This window comes from Ranitomeya imitator, chromosome 3, assembly GCF_032444005.1.
Source record: "Ranitomeya imitator isolate aRanImi1 chromosome 3, aRanImi1.pri, whole genome shotgun sequence".
Lineage (NCBI taxonomy): Eukaryota > Metazoa > Chordata > Amphibia > Anura > Dendrobatidae > Ranitomeya > Ranitomeya imitator.
Window position 1 is genome coordinate 697,978,715 of NC_091284.1, and position 20,654 is coordinate 697,999,368.

Consider the following 20,654-nt stretch of genomic DNA (forward strand, 5'->3'; position numbering starts at 1 on the left):
CCACTGCCTGCAGGACCTTCCGTCTGTAAGTTACCTACTGACCTGACATTACGTCTAGCTTGTAGTGTCTACAGAAAGTCGTTATATTAGACCAGGTTGCGGCCCTGCAGGTCTATGGAAGCCCCCTGCTCTTTTGGCCCAGGATATGGAAATTGCTCTTGTGGAGTGAGCTTTAATATTAAATGGGGGCTCTCTCTTTTCTGACTTGTATGTTTGTGATATTTTTTATGTAATCCACCTAGTTAAAGTTGACTTTGAGGGTTTTTTGCCCTAATTCTTCCCCTACTGTATGAACAAGTTCGAGTCCTGCCTCCTGGGAGCTGTGACCTCTACATAGCGCATCACTGCTCGTCTTACATCCAGTGTGTGGAATAGCCTTTCTTTCTTGTTCTTTGGGAGCTGACAGAATGATGGAAGAACGATCTCCTGGCTCAAATTTGTCTTTGATACTGCCTTTGGCAAGAAAGACGGGTCAAGCTTAAATATTAAATGATCCTCTAGGATCTGTAAATAGGGATCCCTTACTGACAGTGCCTGGATTTCCCCTAACCGTTTTGCAGAGGTGACTGCCTCCAGAAAGTTAATGTTAGATTCTTCTTGGGGTTCAAAGGGAGATCTGCATAGTGTCCCTAACACTAGGAAGTTTAGGTCCCATGGTGGAACAGTCTCCCTGATTGTGGGTTTTAACCTAGTAATGGCTCCAGTAAACCTTTCAGCACACGAGTGGCCTGCTAGAGGGAGGTCCATAAAGGCGCTAAGGGCAGAAATCTGTTAGTGTGCTAGGCCTCAGACCCTTCTCAAATCCGCTCTAGAGCAATTCCAGTATAATGGGAATGTCTGGACGGGATGCATCCGAAGTAGATTCCCCTACGTAAGAGCAGAATTTCTTCCATATCTTGGAATAGATCGCCGAAGTCACTGATTTTCTACTCGCCTGCATAGTGGTTATTACCTTATCCCATAATCATTTGGAGCTTAGGATCTTCCTCTCAGTATCCAAGGTGTCAGGCGTAGAAAGTGTGAATCTTGATGCCAGGGCGGACCCTGGGACAGCAGGTCACATTTGTCCAGAAGGGGGACAGGACTTCATGGCCATGTAGTGTAACACTGGAAACCAACTTCTCTTGGGCCAGAAGGAGGCCACCAATATTACTGTGTCTTGATCTTCCTGGATTTTCCTCAGGACCCTCAGTATAAGGAGAAAAGGGGGGAATGCGTACAGAAGATCTTCATCCCAACTCTGAGATAGGGAATCCACCTCTTCTGTGTTGTCTCTTGAATCTCTGGAGAAGTACCTTGCCACCATTGCGTTCTTTCAGGTTGCAAACAGATCTATATGTGGAATTTCCCCTTTCTGGGTCAGCTGGTGGAACACTTCTGGATTCAATTCCCACTCAGGACAACAGCTTTTCCCTGCTGAGAAAGTCTACTGTTCTGTTTTTGGAGCCTTTCAACTGCACTGCCAAGATGGATAGAATATTCCTTTCAGCCCACCAAAATATTTGTTATGCTAAAGCCAGTAGGAGTTGATCTCTCAGACCTCCCTGTCGATGCAGAAAAGAAACCACCGTGACGTCCGAAAGAATTTTCACACGACAATCCCTGACCGTATCTCTGCATTGTTTTATAGTCTTCCATACCGCCATTAGTTCTTTGTAATGGGAGGATCTTTCCTGGTCTTCCAGGGATCATGAACCCTGAAAGTATCATCTCTCCATTTCTACACCCCATCTTTCAGGCTTGCATCGGTGGTGATACGGATGCAGGGAGAAAGGATCCACGGTACTCCTTCCCCAAATTTGTTCCCGGATGTCCACCACGATAGAGAATTTTTTTAGGCAGGCCGAAGTTCTCATCTTCCGGTCTAGGCCGGATGGATGTCTGTTCCAGACTGATAGGACCATACCTTGTAGTTGTCTTAAATGGGCCTGACTACACCGTATGCTTGGGATGCAGGATGTCATCAGGCCTAGGACCCTCACGGCATACCTGATGGAAACTATCCTCTTCCTCTGTAATTCCCAGATCTTGCCTCTGATCTCCTGCTTTATGAGAGGCAGGGAAGACATCCTGCAATGGTAATCAAAGAGGACTCCTAAGAACACCTTTTGAGTACCTGGACGCAGGTCGGATTTTTCCCAGTTGACATGCCAACCCAAGCCCTCTACGATGTTGATAGTCTGGGCCAGCTGCTGCTTGAGGAGGATAGCTGAGTCCGCTACTAGAAAGATGTCGTCTAGGTATGGAACCACAACACTACCCTTCCCCCTCAGAAAGGCTGCCACCTCTGTCATTACCTTCGTAAAGATACAAGGGGCTATGGATAGGCCGAACAGTAGACATGTAAATTGAAAATGGCGGCTTGCTCTCTGATGATCCAGTGCAAACCTCCGATACTGGCGGTGGTCTGGGTGGATTGGCACGTGATAGTATACATCTCTTAGATCTAATGTGCACATGGCGGAGTCCTTCCTCACCTACTGAATGCTTGATTTAATTGTCTTCATTTCTAATTTTTTGTGCCTGACCCATTGATTCAGAGGTTTTAGGTTTGCAATGGTACGATATTTGCCCAAAGGCTTTTTTTTATGGAGAAAAGGGAGGAGCAGTGACCCCGACCTGTCTCTGAAATGGGACTGCTAATTCTAAGAGGTTCTTGGCATCCGCCCAGTCTTTTTAGAGTGGAGAGGGACAGGGGTTTGGTAGTGCAAAACCATTAAGGAGGGAGATGAGAAGTCTATCCTGTACCCTTTCCCTATGGTCTGCAGAATTCACTAGTTGTCCGTCATTTACCCAGAAAAAAACTGCAATCTCCCACCTACCTTCCTGGTATCAAGTTCTCTGTGGGCCAGAAGGAAACTGGATGGATCTATCTCTGCCCCCCTTGGAGAAACTCCACCTGCCTATCTTCCACTTCCCCTTATAGTCCTGTTGTGGGAATGACAGGGCCTACAAAAGAAAGGGTAGTTTTGAATTTTCTCTTCCAGGAACCTTTCTTGTCAGCAGCCCTCTCTAAAATGTCATCTAGCACTGGACCGAAGATGTGTGCCTGAGAATGGGTTGGAACAGTTTGCTTTTTGAATGGCTGTCCCCCGATCACGTTTTAAGCCAGATGGCCTGACACTCTGAGTTAGATAGTATGTTACTCCTGGCTCTGAACCTTACAGACTCAGCTGAACCATCGGCCATAAATTGTCGCCATTTTCAGCATAGGGAGGGACTCTAAAATAACCTTTCTAGGGGTGTTAGATTTCATTTGGGAGGTTAGCTTGTTGATCCAGATACACATAGACCTGACTCCTACAGATGAGCGAACATCGTCGGCTCCCTCCTTATTCGGCAAGCTATAGCGCTTACTGAAGAAGCTGCATCGAGAACCTGGATATTTGAAGTGCTCCCGATGATCAGCTGTTCGGCACCGCAGCTACATGTGTTGCGGCTGTGTGACAGTCACAACACACAGGGTCTCCATGCATGTGTGGTGACTGTCACACAGCCGCGACACATGCAGCTGCGGCATCAAATAGCTGATCATCGGGAGAGCTCCAGGTATCAAGGTTCCCAATGCAGCTTCTTCGGTAAGTGCAATAGCTTGCCGAATAAGGAGGGAGCTGACGGTGTTCACTCATGTCTACTGCCTACCGAGGTGGCGGCTATAATAGTCTTAATGACCGCTGCCAAAGACTCCCAACTCCTCATTAACAGTCCCTCTGCCTTTCTGTCCATAGCATCCCGCAGGCAGGAAGAGTCCTCAAACGGTATTGAGGCCTTTTTTGCACCCTTGGCAATAGGGATGTCCTCTTTGGATTTCTTCCCAAGCCTTGACTTCTTCTGGATCATAGGGGAGCGGGCCTTAAAGTCTGTGGGAATGACAAGCCATTTCTCTGTCTTCCCATTCTTCCAGGATCATTGCCTTAATATGATGGTTGACCGGGAACACTCTATTCCTTTATGTTCTTAGCCCCCCCAAACATTCCATCCTGAATCATCTGAGGCACTTGAGCCTCCTCAACAGATCATCCCTATTTTCGGATGAGAAAAAAACTTTTTCCTCTCCTCCAAAGGCCTCTGGGGAAAACTTTCTTACTCCCCTTCAGCGTCCTCCTCTGGATAGTATGAGTATGGGTACGCCTCCTCTGAGGATTCATCCATCTCCCATCTGGCTGTCTTATGACGGGAGGTACTCGGGGCTGGCTGCAGTGGTACGAGATTGGCGACGGTGGTTTGGACCGCTTCCCTAATAATGGCCCGCATATCTGTTAAGGATTCCTGCTCGTCCTTCAGGAACTTCAACTTCGCAACACGCTCAGCACATAACTGCTTTTTATACGACTGCATGGTTCGTGTTGCATGTCGGGCATTTTATCAGGAGCCTGATCTTAAGGTTGGGGTCAGACTTTCGTGTGCAATGCGAGAAACTCGCACATCAATACGCGGCACTTGGGACCGGAGCGTGCGGCTGCATGTATTTCTATGCAGCAGTAAAGATGGAATGGCACCAGGTGTTGTCTCCACGGATGATATATAACGTGGAGTTTGCCCGAGCCTTAGATTAACAGCGCTGGATTGTGGATCAAAGGAGACTCAATTTAGAACCACTTCGGCATGCGGTAAACAAATAGCGTTGGGGTGGTGCTCAACGTTAGAGAGCAATGAGAATCCACAAGATAAAGAAAAATGAAGTGGCACTCACCCGATATTGCTGTATGAAAAATGTCCTTTATTCAGAGTGTGCACTCACGGACATCTGGTGGAGAGGCGGCTTGGTAGGAGGGAAGGTGCAAGGGGAGGCAAACCCTTGCACCTTCCCTCCTACCAAGCACCCTCTCCACCAGATGTCCGTGAGTGCACACTCTGAATAAAGGACATTTTTCATACAGCAATATCGGGTGAGTGCCACTTCATTTTTCTTTATCTTGTGATTTCTATGCAGCTACACACTCCGGTTCCGAGTGCTGGCGGCAGCTTTGGGTATTGATGTGAGTTTCTCGCATTGCAACGCAAGTCTGACCCCCGCCTAAGGGAGTCTCTTTGTCCTTATTAAAAGATGGGAAATTTTTGCTCGTTTAACTAAGTGGCCAATATGAAACGGATCAACAAAAAAGACGCTATGGGGGTTTACTTACACTGCCCAAGGATTGCTCAGCTCCTGCTTCTGAGCGTGAAGGATTACGATCCATGGTTCAGACTGTGCACACCACACTATTCTGTCAGCACCCTTTTATAGGGTCTTACCTTGTCCAGGTGGCCTTCAAATTACCCCATAGCCCCTTCTTGCATTTCTGGTTGGAATGCACGCTGCACCACCTCGATCGGAAGTGCGCTCCATGCTGGAACGCACACGTATCATCAGAAGGTGGCCCAGGATGGAAATGCATTCCACGCTGAAACACACGCCAGTACATGCAACTGGAGGTCCAGCGGCCGGCAGCATAGTGGACCCAGGAAACCTCCGGAGACAGAAGCAGCGATGTCAGGAGCTCCATCCTGCTCCACTGATAGACTGAGGGACACATGCCCAGTGAGGTGTCGGCCTTGGAGCCTCTTAACAGCGGGAAGGGAAGAGATCTAGTCCCCTCTGATCTCACGGTAAGTTGTTTGCACTCCTGCCGTGCTGTCATAAGGGACGTCCTGTGGAAAAAAACCTTTCCATCCACTTACCTTAAATATATCCTTCAATTGTATGGACTTCTAGAGTTTATTTAAGAAAGCTGTATTCAAGCTTCTCCTAAGACAAATCCAATGCTCTACTTATATGTAAATACAAATGACTGAATCTGTGTCTATCGTAAAAAGCTGTAAAGTGTTTGTAAAAACAACCAACTTTTCAATTTACTTATTAAAAAATCCTTTCCGTTTTCAGGAATGGAGGATTTTTTTTTCTGCAGTTTCTAAGTGGCTGGTTACATGGAGCGTGCACCATTTGCTTTAGCTTTCAAACTCTGCTCTGAAGATGGCTGTATGTTGCCAGCTCCATTCTCTGCTAACAAAATGAGAGAGTCCTCAGGTCAGGCCGGCAACCATGCCCTTCAGGAGCAGACTACCCCCTGGGTAGTGTGAAGCTGGAAGGCAGTGAACTGGCGAACTGAACATAAGCGTGTTCTCATCTTATGTTAGGAAAACATTCAAATGACTAAAAGAAAATACTGTGAATCAAACAAGGTTCAAGGGTGTCTAAGTATCTAAGACCACTTAATACACTCTTTGAAGTAGATCTCCTTTAAAATACATCAGAAAAAATTGCCTTATTCACAAACCAGTAACTTTTGTTCCCCACAGTTATACCACAGCACTTTGCAAGGGCTTGTGCTCATGACTGTATTTTCAGTCCAAGCTCGATCCAACAAAACATCGGATTGCACTCAGACCAATGTTATTCTATGGGGCTGTGAATACGTCAGATTTTTTTCCTCGATTTGCATTCAATATTTGGATTGCACTCCGCCATGAAAGTCAAAGAATCTGTGGAAAACATAGGACTGCGCTCAGATAACATGAGTGTAAAGGATGTACCATCCCAGAATTACGTCTGCAGTCTCTTTGGCTCTAAGCTGAATGAAATTTGTAAGATACTTAGTGATGATCAAGACTTTTGTTTTCCTCTAGCTCCAAAAATCAGATTTTGGTCTGTTTCTTACAGACCTATAGGTCCCTAAGGCTAGGGTCACATTGCGTTAGTGCAACCCGTTTAGCGCTAGCGGGTTGCGCTAACGCAATGTTTTTAATGGGGCCGCGTCCTGGGGTCGCGGTAACGTCCCCGCTCTCGCTCTCGCCCGTGAATGGGCGCGCTAGCGGACGTGTTGCATGGCGTTAACTTCGCCGTGCAACGCTGTCCGTTAAACGCGTTCCCATAACGCAATGGGAACCCAGCCTTAGAAACAAGAGGATTTCATTTTAGCATCTCCAGAAAAAAGTTTCTGCAATCTTGAAATCTAATTTCCTCAAAGAAGAAATAGTTTTCTGAACTAAAAGCAAATTTCCATTTGGGGCTAAGAATTCTAGGATGGCATCAATGTAAGAGGTACATTCGTTTACTTTTATTCATATTTATACTTCTGGATGTGACAGTCGTCCTTGAGAATACATACCTGCATGTTTCACTCCAAAGATCTTGCATAAAGTTCCTAAGGTTGGCAATCAAGTGAGGTATGATGACCAGTCATCTCCAATTCACCTGCTTACCATTCAGCCTTTCTTCATCTGAATGGGTGTTTACAAAGATTGTGGTCTTCCTAACAGCTCATCTGAGGATGAACTGCGTATTTACCATTCCATACTTACATGACTGCCTTCTGAGAACAGCTTCCTAAGATCTTTTGGTGAATCGTAAATCTTAAGCTTCATTAAAAATCTCAAATTCTTGTCCAACTCCAATCAGAATTTGTCCCTACTTGGGCATCATAATGAACTCATCCAGGATTAACCTGAGTCTTACCCAGCATAAGGCTTCAACTTGAGGGACATGATCCTTTGTTCTGTACAGCATGAAAAATATACACTGCTCAAAAAAAAATAAAGGGAACACAAACACAATGTAACTCCAAGTCAATCACACTTCTTTTGAAATTAGACTGTCCAGTTATGAAGCAGCACAGATTGTGAATCAATTCCTCCTGCTGTTGTGCAAATGGAACAAACAACGTGTAGAAATGATAGGAAACTAGCAAGACAACCCCTATAAAGGAGTGGTTCTACAGGGGTTGAACACAGACCATGTCTCTGTTCTCAGCCTTTTTGGCTCTTTTGGTCACACTTGCATTTTGTCATTGCTCTCACCTCTAAAGTACAGTAGCATGAGGCAGTGTCTACAATCCACAGAAGATGCTCAAGTAGTTCAGCTCATCCAGGATGGCACATCAGTGCGAGCCATGGCAAGAAGGGTAGCTGTGTCTGTCAGCACAGTATCCAGAGCATGGAGCAAATAGCAGGACAGGCAAGTACACCAGATGTGGAGGGGACCATAGGAGGTCAACAACCCAGCAGGAGCACTGCCTCCTCTTTTGTGCAAGGAGAAACAGTGCCAGAGCCCTGCAAAATTACCTCCAGCAGGCCACTGACATCCTTGTGTTTGTTTCTGACAGTTTGAGCAGACTCTATGAGGGTGGTATTAGGGCCTGACGTCTAGAAGCGAGTGTTGGCCTTACAGCCCAACACAGTGCAGGGTGATTGACATTTGACAGACACCACCAAAATTTGCAGAATCGGCATTGGCGCCCTGTGCTATTTACTAATGAGAGAAGGTTCACACTGAGCACATGGGATAGACGTGAGTGTCTGGAGACACCGTGAAGAAAGTTCTACTGCCTGCATCATCCTCCAGCATGACCGGTTTGGCAGTGGGTCAGTAATGGTGAGGGGAGGCATTTATTTGGAGTCCTGCACAGCACTCCATGTGCTAGCCAGAGGTACCTTGACTGTCATCAGGTACTGGGAGGAGATCCTCAGACCCATTGCGAGACCATATGCAGATGCAGTTGGGCCTGGGTTCCTTCTGAAACATGACAATGCTAGGCCTCATGTGGCTGAAGTGTGTCAGCAATTCCTGCATGATGAAGGCATTGATGCTATGGACTGGCCTGCCCGTTCCCCAGACCCAGAATCCAATTAAGCACATCTGGGACACCATGTCTTGTTCCATCCACCAACACCACGTTGCACCAGAGACTGTCATGGACACACACACATTTCCTTGTCTTGAGCAATTTCCACTGAAGTTGGATAAGCGTGTAATTTGTATTTCCACTTTGATTTGGAGTATCATCCCAAATCCAGACCTGTATTGATTTACATTGATAATTTTTATGTTTTATTGTTCTCAACACATTGTAATGAATAAAGATTTGAAACTGGAATATTTTATTCAGTGACATTTACGATGTGGTATTTGTGATCCCTTTATTTGTTTTGAGCAGTGTAGATCAGGGCCCCCTGGTTGGACTCTCCTAATTTTGCCCCTTTGACACCGACTTGGACCCTGCTGTTAGTCAATTGATCAATACCTGGGGATGGTGGTGGAAAGCTGACCTCTGGTTCTCCTCCTGATTGATATACTTCATTTGATATTGTCTACCTGGATTTCAGTATGCTACCCTAAAGATCATCCTAGTTCAAATGATAAATTCCTATGCCCAGGTCTTGTTGGATTCTAAGACTGGTTCTGTATATATGGAACAAGCTTAGTTTTTCTGGATTTTATACCAAATCTACATCCTTTGTGCAGAACTTCGGCATCTTCAATGGTCTAGGGTACATTGGACTTAAACCTTTTTGAAAAGAACTCTTATAATTCTCCAGGATTTGGTATATCCCCTCCAGTCTTTTGGGAGGGGACGGGCAGATTGATGTCACTTTATTACTATTGTTAAATTGTTTTCCTTTATCTAACTTTTTTCAATAATCATTTGAGAAAAAAAAACACATACATCAGGGATGCTATGAGATTCCTTGACCTATTAACACATTTTGGAGGCAATCATGTGGCTGAAACCCCATTTCAGGTCTCTACAGCTTGAAATATTGCCTTGTTTGAACAAGACTACATCAGGGCTGGATCATTGAAAAGAATATTGACCCCAACAAAGAAGGAGCTCACCAGGTGGCTTCAACCGAATCAAAATACTCTGGAAACATCTCTATTGTGCAGACTTGTTGTTTCTAACCACAGATGTATCCAACCTATGCTGAGTCAATCATGGGTCCAACCCAGGTGGTTTCAGGAAGAACACACTGGAAAGATCTAAGGGCAAGGGGTGTCAGATTCATTTTCACCTAGGGTCAAATTCACATTACGGTTGCCTTCAAAGGGCCAGTTGTAATTGTAAGGGCTCATGCAGATGTCTGTGCAACACGATACAAGCAGACTGGTCAGGGGCGATAAAAGAGCTGTCCTTGGGTAGAAAGGATAAAGGTACCTTCACACATAACGATATTGTTAACGATATCGTTGCTATTTGTGACGTAGCAACGATATCGTTAATGAAATCGTTCTGTGTGACAGCGACCAACGATCAGGCCCCTGCTGGGAGATCGTTGATCGCTGAACAAAGTCCAGAACTTTATTTCGTCGCTGGACTCCCTGGAGACATCGCTGGATCGGCGTGTGTGACACCGATCCAGCGATGTCTTCACTGGTAACCAGGGTAAACATCGGGTAACTAAGCGCAGGGCCGCGCTTAGTAACCCGATGTTTACCCTGGTTACCATGCTAAAAGTAAAAAAAAACAAACACTAGATACTTACCTACCGCTGTCTGTCCTCCAGCGCTGTGCTCTGCACTCCTCCTGTACTGTCTGTGAGCCGGAAAGCAGAGCGGTGACGTCACCGCTCTGCTTTCCGGCTCACAGACAGTACAGGAGGAGAGCAGAGAAGCAGAGCGCAGCGCTGGAGGACAGACAGCGGTAGGTAAGTATCTAGTGTTTGTTTTTTTTTACTTTTAGCATGGTATCCAAGGTAAACATCGGGTTACTAAGCGCGGCCCTGCGCTTAGTTACCCGATGTTTACCCTGGTTACCGGCATCGTTGGTCGCTGGAGAGCGGTCTGTGTGACAGCTCTCCAGCGACCAAACAGCGACGCTGCAGCGATTCGGATCGTTGTCGGTATCGCTGCAGCGTCGCTTAATGTGAAGGGGCCTTTAGAGAATGCTGTTCCTGGGTAGTAGGGCTAAGAGAGATGTGCCTGACCTCAGAATCCAAGATGGACTGCTAAGTACTGGCTGTCTCTGCTGAGTCAAAGATGGAACCACACAAAAGTGCTGGGTAACTGCATTCATCTTTTGTGCTGGCTGACAGCATTCATATTTTGTGCAGACTACATTTATAGCATTAACCGTTTGTGCTGTCTGGCTACAATCACTGTTTTTGCAGGCCGATTCTGGTCATACCATGTACTTTTCACTGACAAAGATGGCACCTGCTCCTTGCGCTGGCACAGCCTCTTTATTGGCTGCATCTGCTCCCATTCAAAGATGGCATCAGCCTCCTGTGCCACCTCCTCCTCCTCTGATAAGCACTGACTGTGTCGACGTAGAACAGGGTGGTGCCAGCACAGGGGCGATTTCCATCTTAGATTTTGAGCTTTGGTGAAGCATTTAGTGAGCTGTACCCGGAGACAAGCCTAACGCTGGAAGTTCAAAGTAAAACTATATAACAACATATTTTATTAACTTTATACTTACATGTCCTATTGATTTATGCAAAGATTGTTTTATTTCAATCCTACATTATACAATGCGTGAGTCCCTACTCTTCCAAGAATTACAATATACCATATTTTTCGGACTACAAGACGCACTTTTTCCCCCCAAAAAAAGGGGGGAAAATGGGGGGTGCGTCTAATAGTCGCAATGCAGGCTTACCGTAGCGGCAGAGGTCCGGTGGCAGAGGTGCAGCGGCAGAGGTGTGGGGGCAGAGGAGGCGCAGTAAGCAGGGTCCCTTTCTCCGGTGAGGTGATGCAGCAGCCCGGTATGCAGCAGAGGCGGGTGAATCCTGTTGTTATCGGTGGGCACGGCCATTTTCCTGAGGCCGCGCGTGCGCAGATGAAGCGCTCTGCTTCCCGGGGCTTCAGGAAAATGGCCGCGGGAAGCCGCATGTGCACAGATGGAGATCGCAGCGGCCATTTTCCTGAAGCCTCGGGAAGCAGAGCGCTCCATCTGCGCACGCACGGCCTCAGGAAGATGGCCGCGCCCACCGATAACAACAGGATTCACCCGGCTCTGCTGCATACCGGGCTTCTGCATCACCATACCGGGGAAAGGGACCCCGCTTACTGCGCCTCCTCTGCCGCTGCACCTCTGCCGCCACGGTAAGCCTGCATTGCCTGCACGTTAAGCCTGGGACCCCTCTCACGCCATACCTCTCACTGCACCTCCTGATCCCAGCAGCTCCTGATCCCAGCAGCTCCTGATCCCAGCACCTTCTCATCCCAGCACCTCCTCATCCCAGCACCTCCTCATCCCAGCACCTTCTCATCCCAGCACCTCCTGATCCCAGCACCTTCTCATCCCAGCACCTCCTGATCCCAGCACTTTCTCATCCCAGCACCTCCTGATCCCAGCACCTTCTCATCCCAGCACCTCCTCATCCCAGCATCACCCCACCTCTGCCGACACCTTGCCTCCTGTGACCCTGCTCTGCCACCGCCAGCCCTCAGGTAAGATACTGTAAATTCGGACAACAAGACGGACCCCCATCTTATAAAAAAATCTTTTTTTCTGCAATTTTCACCCCAAATTTGGGGTGCGTCTTATGGTCCGCTGCGTCTTATAGTCCGAAAAATACGGTACCTTTTTTTTTAGAGGACAAAATTATTTTGAGAACTAATTTACATAATTACAAAATGTCTAAGAAGCATCTTATTAAGTCAGCTGCATGTGAGCATTTCACAGTGACTCAAGATAAAAATACAGGAAAGATATATATCTTGGTACCGTGTTAGCCAGTAGATAGAAAAATATTTAGAATTGAGAATCCTTAGTGGTTGATACCTTTTAACCCATTATCTACCAATGTCCTTTTTTAGGGCCACCTAATCTATTGCTTCTAGCAACTAAGATTTTATAATTTTTATAATTCGGTACAATTTTTTGTGTTGTGTTTGTAAAATGAATGTTTTCAAAATAGGAAATCATGTCATTGTCATTTTTAATTGAATATTGGGACGCCCTTTTCTGAAAAATCCGTAAAATGAAAATTTCTAATTTGACAAGTAATGGGTAAATGGTTAACTGAAAAGATGGTTAATAAATTGCAAGCTTTGGAGACTACTCAGGCCTCTTCATCAGGCATAGACTAAAAGAAATTCTGGAGAATCACATATTTATGCACAACATATCACATAAAAAAAAAACATGGATAAGAGTTGACATGAAGCAGAATTACCATGAGTGATAAACAGTTATGTCCTAAATATTGGATCAGTTCTTAGATAAGGAATGTTTTATTGTCCTTTCATTGGGGTCTGGTTCTGTTATGATGACCCTACATGGTCTGAAGGGCAAATTCCTTAGTTGATGTAAAAAGACATAAATCCATGCGACTCATTCCTGCACTAAGACTGTCAAAGGTCATCAGTTTATATTCCCATATTTTTCTGTCTCTTTGAGATTTGAAGTTACCTTTTAATACAAGTACAGTTAAGTCCATATATATTTGGACAGAGACAACATTTTTCTAATTTTGGTTATAGACATTACCACAATGAATTTTAAACAAAACAATTCACATGCAGTTGAAGTTCAGACTTACAGCTTTCATTTGAGGGTATCCACATTAAAATTGGATGAAGGGTTTAGGAGTTTCCGCTCCTTAACATGTGCCACCCTGTTTTTTTATAGAGACCAAAAGTAATTGGACAGATTAAATAATTTTAAATAAAATATTCATTTCTAGTACTTGGTTGAAAACCCTTTGTTGGCAATGACTGCCTGAAGTCTTGAACTAATGGACATCACCAGACGCTGTGTTTCCTCCTTTTTGATGCTCTGCCAGGCCTTTACTGCAGTGGCTTTCAGTTGCTGTTTGTTTATGGGCCTTTCTGTCTGAAGTTTAGTCTTTAACAAGTGAAATGCATGCTCAATTGGGTTGAGATCAGGTGACTGACTTGGCCATTCAAGAATATTCCACTTCTTTGCTTTAATAAACTTCTGGGTTGCTTTGGCTTTATATTTTGGTTCATTGTCCATCTGTAGTATGAAACGACGACCAATCAGTTTGGCTGCATTTGGCTGGATCTGAGCACACAGTATGGCTCTGAATACCTCAGAATTCATTCGGCTGCTTCTGTCCTGTGTCACATCATCAATAAACACTAGTGACCCAGTGCCACTGGCAGCCATGCATGCCCAAACCATCACACTGCCTCCGCCGTGTTTTGCAAATGATGTGGTATGCTTTGAATCATGAGCTGTACCACGCCTTCGCCATACTTTTCTCTTTCCATAATTCTGGTAGAGGTTGATCTTGGCTTCATCTGTCCAAACAATGTTCTTCCAGAACTGTGCTGGCTTTTTTAGATGTTTTTAGCAAAGTCCAGTCTAGCCTTTTTATTCTTGATGCTTATGAGTGGCTTGCACCGTGCAGTGACCCGTCTGTATTTACTTTCATGCAGTCTTCTCTTTATGGTAGATTTTGATATTGATACGCCGACCTCCTGGAGAGTGCTGTTCATTTGGTTGGCTGTTGTGAAGGGGTTTCTCTTCACCATGGAGATTATTCTGCGATCATCAACCACTGTTGGCTTCCGTGGGCGCCCAGGTCTTTTTGCATTGATGAGTTCACCAGTGCTTGCTTTCTTTCTCAGGATGTACCAAACTGTAGATTTTGCCACTCCTAAGGCTACTTTCACACTAGCATTTTTGGCTGTACGTCGCAATGCGTCGTTTAGGAGAAAAAATGCATCCTGCAAAGTCGTCTGCAGGATGCGTTTTTTCCCCATAGACTAACATTAGCGACACATTGCAACGTATGGCCACACGTCGCAACAGTCGTGCGACGGTTGTGTCATGTCTTGGCGGACCATCGGCACAAAAAAGTTACATGTAATGTTTTTTTGCGCGTCGTGTTCGTCATTTTCGGCCGAAACTCCGCCCCCTCCTCCCCGAACCTTACAATGGGGCAGCGGAAGCGTCGTAAGAATGCTTCCGCTGCCCAAGTTGGGCATTATTTTCACAACACGCGTCGGCACGTCGGGCCGACGCATAGCGACGGCCCCGTGCCCACGCTAGTGTGAAAGCAGCCTTAAGGATGGCTTGTTTCACCTGCATGGAGAGCTCCTTTGACCGCATGTTTACTTCACAGCAAAACCTTCCAAATGCAAGCACCACCCCTCAAATCAACTCCAGGTCTTTTATCTGCTTAATTGAGAATGACATAACGAAGGGATTGCCCACACCTGTCCATGAAATAGCCTTGGAGTCAATTGTCCAATTACTTTTGGTCCCTTTAAAAACAGGGTGGCACATGTTAAGGAGCTGAAACTCCTAAACCCTTCATCCAATTTTAATGTGGATACCCTCAAATGAAAGCTAAAAGTCTAAACTTCAACTGCATCTGAATTGTTTTGTTTAAAATTCACTGTGGCAATGTCTATAACCAAAATTAGAAAAATGTCTCTGTCCAAATATATATGGATTTAACTGTAATTTCATGTCCATAATGTTATTTTTGGGGATACAAAAATGTATTGCCACAGATAAATCCATTCTTTTTTCTCTTATTGTATGGTGTTGAGAATTCATCCTTGTTCTCAGTTTCTGCCCTATCTCCCCTACATACAGACCCCCAGTTGGACATTTAGCACAAATAATTAAGTACACCACATTAGAAGTGACGCAGCTGAAAATACCTGGTCTCTTGTAGTCCTGATGTGAATTGGGGATCTTTATCTTGTCCGTGGTCATTATAAATGGACAGGTTTTACATTTCTTCTGATTGCAAGGAAAGGTTCCTGCAGCTGTTGGAGAGGACAGGGAGCTTTTGACAATGATGCTTCTTAGGCTACTTTCACACTAGCGTCGGTACAGGCCCGTCGCACAGACGAATACTGTGAAATAAAATCACAACAGGGGCAGTGGATGCAGTTTATCAATGCATCCGCTGCCCCATTGTAAGGTCCGGGGAGGAGGAGGCGGAGTTCCGGCAGCGCATATGCGGTCGGAAAAAGCGGACCTGACGGACAAAAAAACATTGCAAGAAACGTTTTTTTGTCCCGACGGACTGCAAAAACACGTCACATCCGTTGCACGATGGATGCAACGTGTGGCAATCCGTTGCTAATGAAAGTCTATGGAGAAAAAACACATCCTGCAGGCAACTTTGCAGGATGCGTTTTTCTCTTCAAAACGACGCATTGTGAAGTGCGTCGAACGACGCTAGTGTGAGAGTAGCCTTAGATTTGGGGGTTGCCTAAAACACACAGTAGTGGGGGGTCTGGCAAAAAATGGATTGTAAGCGGGCATCTTTTTATAGTAAAGGTTGTAATTTCTGTGCAGCTCCCCCTTAGCACCTCCAGATTTGGACTATAGGTAACTACTAGAGGAACCCGATTATTTTCTTCTTTAGCTTTGTAATGTAGCAGGTGATTCCTTGATATTCTGGTGGCTCTTGTAATCTGGTTTTCAATTGTTCTTTGATGGTAGCCCTGATTCAAAAAGGTCTTTCTGAGGTGACCAAGGTGTTCATTCCTATCCATTTAGTTGGTACATACGATTGTATCTGATGGCTTGGCTGTAGACAATAGAGTTTTTTTATGTGTTTTGGATGGAAACTGTCCCATTTACGGTATGTTGGACGGTCGATTGGCTTCTGATACAGAGATGTCTCTATTTTATTGTTCTGCAGCTTAATGATGGTGTCCAAAAAGTTAATTTCAGTACAGGAGTAGTTGAGTGTCAAGTTGATGGTGGGATGAATTTGATTAAACTGTTCATGGAACATCTTTAGCTGTTGCTCAGACTCTGTCCAGATGATTAAAATGTCATTTGACAACAAGTTCTATCTACAGGAGACTGGCACAGCAATGGGAAGTAAAATGGCTCCACAGTATGCAAATCTTTTCATGGCCAAGCTTGAAAGTGACTTTTTGTCCTCATGTCCCATCAGGCCTCTGTCCTACCACCGCTACATTGATGACATTTCAATCCAAATCTGGAGGTGCTAAGGGGAGCTACATGGAAATTACAACCTTTACTACAAAAAGATGCCCACTTAAAATCCATTTTCCCAAACCCCCCCCCCCCCCCCCCACCCCCACTACTGTGTTTTAGGCAGACCCCAAATCTAAGAAGCATCATTGTCAAAAGCTCCCTGTCCTCTCCAACAACTGCAGGTACCTTTCCTTGCAATCAGAAGAAATGTAAAACCTGTCCATTTATAATGACCACGGACAAGATAAAGATCCCCAATTCACATCAGGACTACAAGATACCAGGTACTTTCAGCTGTGTCACTTCTAATGTGGTGTACTTAATTATTTGTACTAAATGTCCAACTGGGGGTCTGTATGTAGGGTAGACAGGGCAGAAACTGAGAACAAGGATGAATTCTCACCGCCATACAATAAGAGAAAAAAGAATGGATCTACCTGTGGCAATACATTTTTGTCTCCCCAATCATAACATTATGGACATGAAATTACTTGTATTGAAAGGTAACTTCAAATCTCAGAGACAGAAAAATATGGGAATATAAACTGATGATGACCTTTGACAGTCTTAGTGCAGGAATGAATGTGTCGCATGGATTTATGTCTTTTTACATTAACTAAGGAATTTGCCCTTCAGACCATGTGGGGTCATCACAACAGAACCAGTCCCCAATCGGAGGACAATAAAACATTCCTTATCTATGAACTGGTCCAATATTTATGGACATAACTGTTTATCACTCATGGTAATTCTGCTTCATCTCATCTGTCGTATCCATGTTTTTTTTGCTTGTTTTTTTTTCTGTGATGTGTTGTGAATAAATATGTGATTCTCCAGAATTTCTTTTAGTCTATGCCTGATGAAGAGGCCTAAGTAGTTTCAAAAGCTTTCACTTTGTTACCATCTTTTCAGTTAGCCATTAAAAGGTATCAACCACTGAGGACTCTCAATTCTAAATATTTTTCAAGATAAAAAAACATTTTGTGTCAGTGTATAAGTGACCCAGATGAAAACAAATGCTGTTATGCCAAAATCAGTGCATACTCAGGCAGTGATAAAAATGCTCCTTCAAGAGCTTCCAATCTAAAAACATTTACAACGCTGTCACCCAGAAGTTTACAAAGCTGTGATTGAAAAAGATCACAGCAGCACCAAGAAACCAGAGACCCGCACTTCCCGCAAGACAAAGGAGGAAAGAGCATCTCAAACATCAATTACAAGATATTTTGCAGGTGACAAAGTTACTGCAACAATGAAAGCAGATGTGTTTAAAAGACAGCTCATCGGGCTTGTTGTGAAGGACAGTGTACCATTATCATTATTTGCATGACCAGCTTTTACAGCTCTTAATGGAGAAATGGTCCGCAAATTTGGTGTTTCTCAGGAAAGAGAAAGTATTAGAAAATTAGTGATTGAGGAAGCCCTTAACCAAAAGGAAGATCTTAAAAAGACTGTTTCTTAAAATGGATGCCTGCACATGTCACAAAGTGAACCGTTTTGCTATCAACGTTCGCTTATGTTTGTGGCAACAAAAAAATTGTTACTAAGACGCTGGCAGTAAAAGATACTAAAGCTCATCACAGCAGCCAGGTTTCTCCAGACCTCAGTGGAAAAAGTTCTGCAATATTATGAACTCAAAAAAGAACAGGTTCTTGCTATTGTAACTGATAATGCTGCAAACATAAGTAGAATTAAACTGATGAAAGAGAATAATGAAGGTGAACAGCAGCTAGAAGAACATTTCACATTCAGTATGTTGGATATGAAGGCCACAGTCCTGTTCCCATAACAGAGGAACAAACAGATATTACTACAGAAGAACAGCAAAATGATTCTTTACAATTAGATGATCTTTTTGAAGCTGCTTCACACCTCTTTCCTATTCATCACATGCGCTGTGTTGTGCACACGCTGTAGCTGGCAATAAGAGATAGTCTGCAAGAGGCACATGCTGGAACTCTGATTAGCAAAGTGAGGAAATTGGCTATTGTTCCAGAACCCCTAAAATTGATCCCTTCTTGAAGAGACGTGCTGGAAAAGGGGCAATTGTGGATCAAGCCACTCGGTGGGGCAGCACCTATTTAATGATTGAGCTATTGCTTGAGTTGAAACCCTTCCCCTGTAGATATGGTCAAGCCTCAGGTAATACTACATGAAGGTCATTGGACACAGGTGGCTGAATTGAAGGAATTGCTTCATCACCCATTTAGTGACTAAAAAGCTTCAAGCTGAGGATTTAACTCTTAGCATTTTCATAAAGGAGTGGAAGAACTTGTTGTTTTGCCTGTCCCAAAGAGGTTTAATCGCAGATGTCATTGCTGCTTCAATGAAACGGAGGGAGACACTGCTATTAGAAAATAAAATTCTGGCAGCTTATGTGGACCGAGTCATCGTATATTGCTGGATGATCAACAGCTTACTAAAGGAAAAGAAGCTCTGATTGAGGTAGCAGTTAGGATGAGTGGGCTACAGGACGGCCAAGAGCAAGAGGACTCGGGTCCTGCCAGTGCTGCTGCTGCTGCCATTCCTTCATCCTCATCAGAGGAGGAGTTTGATTTCGAAAAGTATTTTGATGACATGGAGCAGGCAAAACGTTGCCGCAGGGAAAAAGATTCCACTCCCATAGAAAACTGACCATATTTCAGCAAAATTTTTCACTTCCTCTCAAAGTAGAAGAATTCAATCATTCAAAACTGACTGTGCACGAGGCAATTCCTTAATACCCTGAAATTGTATCTGTGTTTTATATTCTGTGTCCTGTGAGTAAAGTGTTGTCAGATTGGAAATACGTGGAGAAGCAGTGATCTTTTATATGAGCCCATGTAACCAAGGAATTCCAGCCAGCGTCCTTCATTCAGACTCCAGCCAAAGCAGAGTGGACCTCTGGAAACACGGGGTGGTACTGAAAGAGGTACCCCAGATTGGTAGACCCCGTTACACTGGTGGCAGACAGCGGGATATGATACCCCTTCTACAGGAGGAAAGGAATGAATGGAAAACAACTACCAGAAGTTAAAGAGGACTACATTAAAAGATCTGGTGGAAGCCTGAGGGTTGATCGCCAGCAACAAAACAAAAGCGGATTTGATAGCAGCCATCATGGAACACGACAGTGCAGTGCCCCCCAATCTGAACGTGGAGAAGACTGAATTCCAGAGGGAGGTAAAGAACAGACTGGCGTTCTATGGCCCAAACCCTGCAGTAGAGATCATACGAGAGGTGATGGCTGATGTGCGTACTGATCTTAAGGAAAAGATGGCCGAGCGGACCAGGATAGAGCTAGCCAAGATGGAGATGGCAGAGCGGACCAAGATGGAGATGGCAGAGCGGAGAGGAGAGTCAGCGAGCAGGGGGAGCTCTGGCCTTCGACCAGGTACCTTCAACAGTAAGCCACAAAAAGATCCAGTATAATGCCTTCCGACAGTTGGGTTACTGCGAATCTCCCATGACATACCCTTGGCCGGGCACTTCGGCGTCAGTCGCACCAGGCATCGTCTGACACCAAACTTCTTTTGGCCGGGGGTAACCTATGATGTTCGTCAGTACTGCCAGACCTGTGACAGTTGCCAGCGCATTGGCAAGAGGGGGGATCGATGCAAGGCCAAATTACACCCCCTCCCCATTGTGGAGGAACCATTTAGCCGAGTAGCGGTCGATCTGATAGGGCCATTAGCCAGACCCAGTCAGTCAGGGAAAAGGTATATATTGACAGTGATAGATTATGCCACACGTTATCCAGAGGTGGTTGCGTGACCCAACATACTGGCAAAGACGGTGGCGGCTGCCCTGCTCCAGGTTTTCTCACGGGTTGGATTTTCCCGGGAGATTATCTCGGACCAGGGTACCCAGTTTACAGCAGAGGTGACCAACCAACTGTGGAAGCTGTGCGGCGTAAAGTCCATTAGAAGCGACCCGTACACCCGCAAACCAATGGGTTGTGTGAACGCTTTAACGGGACATTAAAACAGCTCATTGGGACATTTACCAGGACCTACAGGGACTGGGAGAAATTCT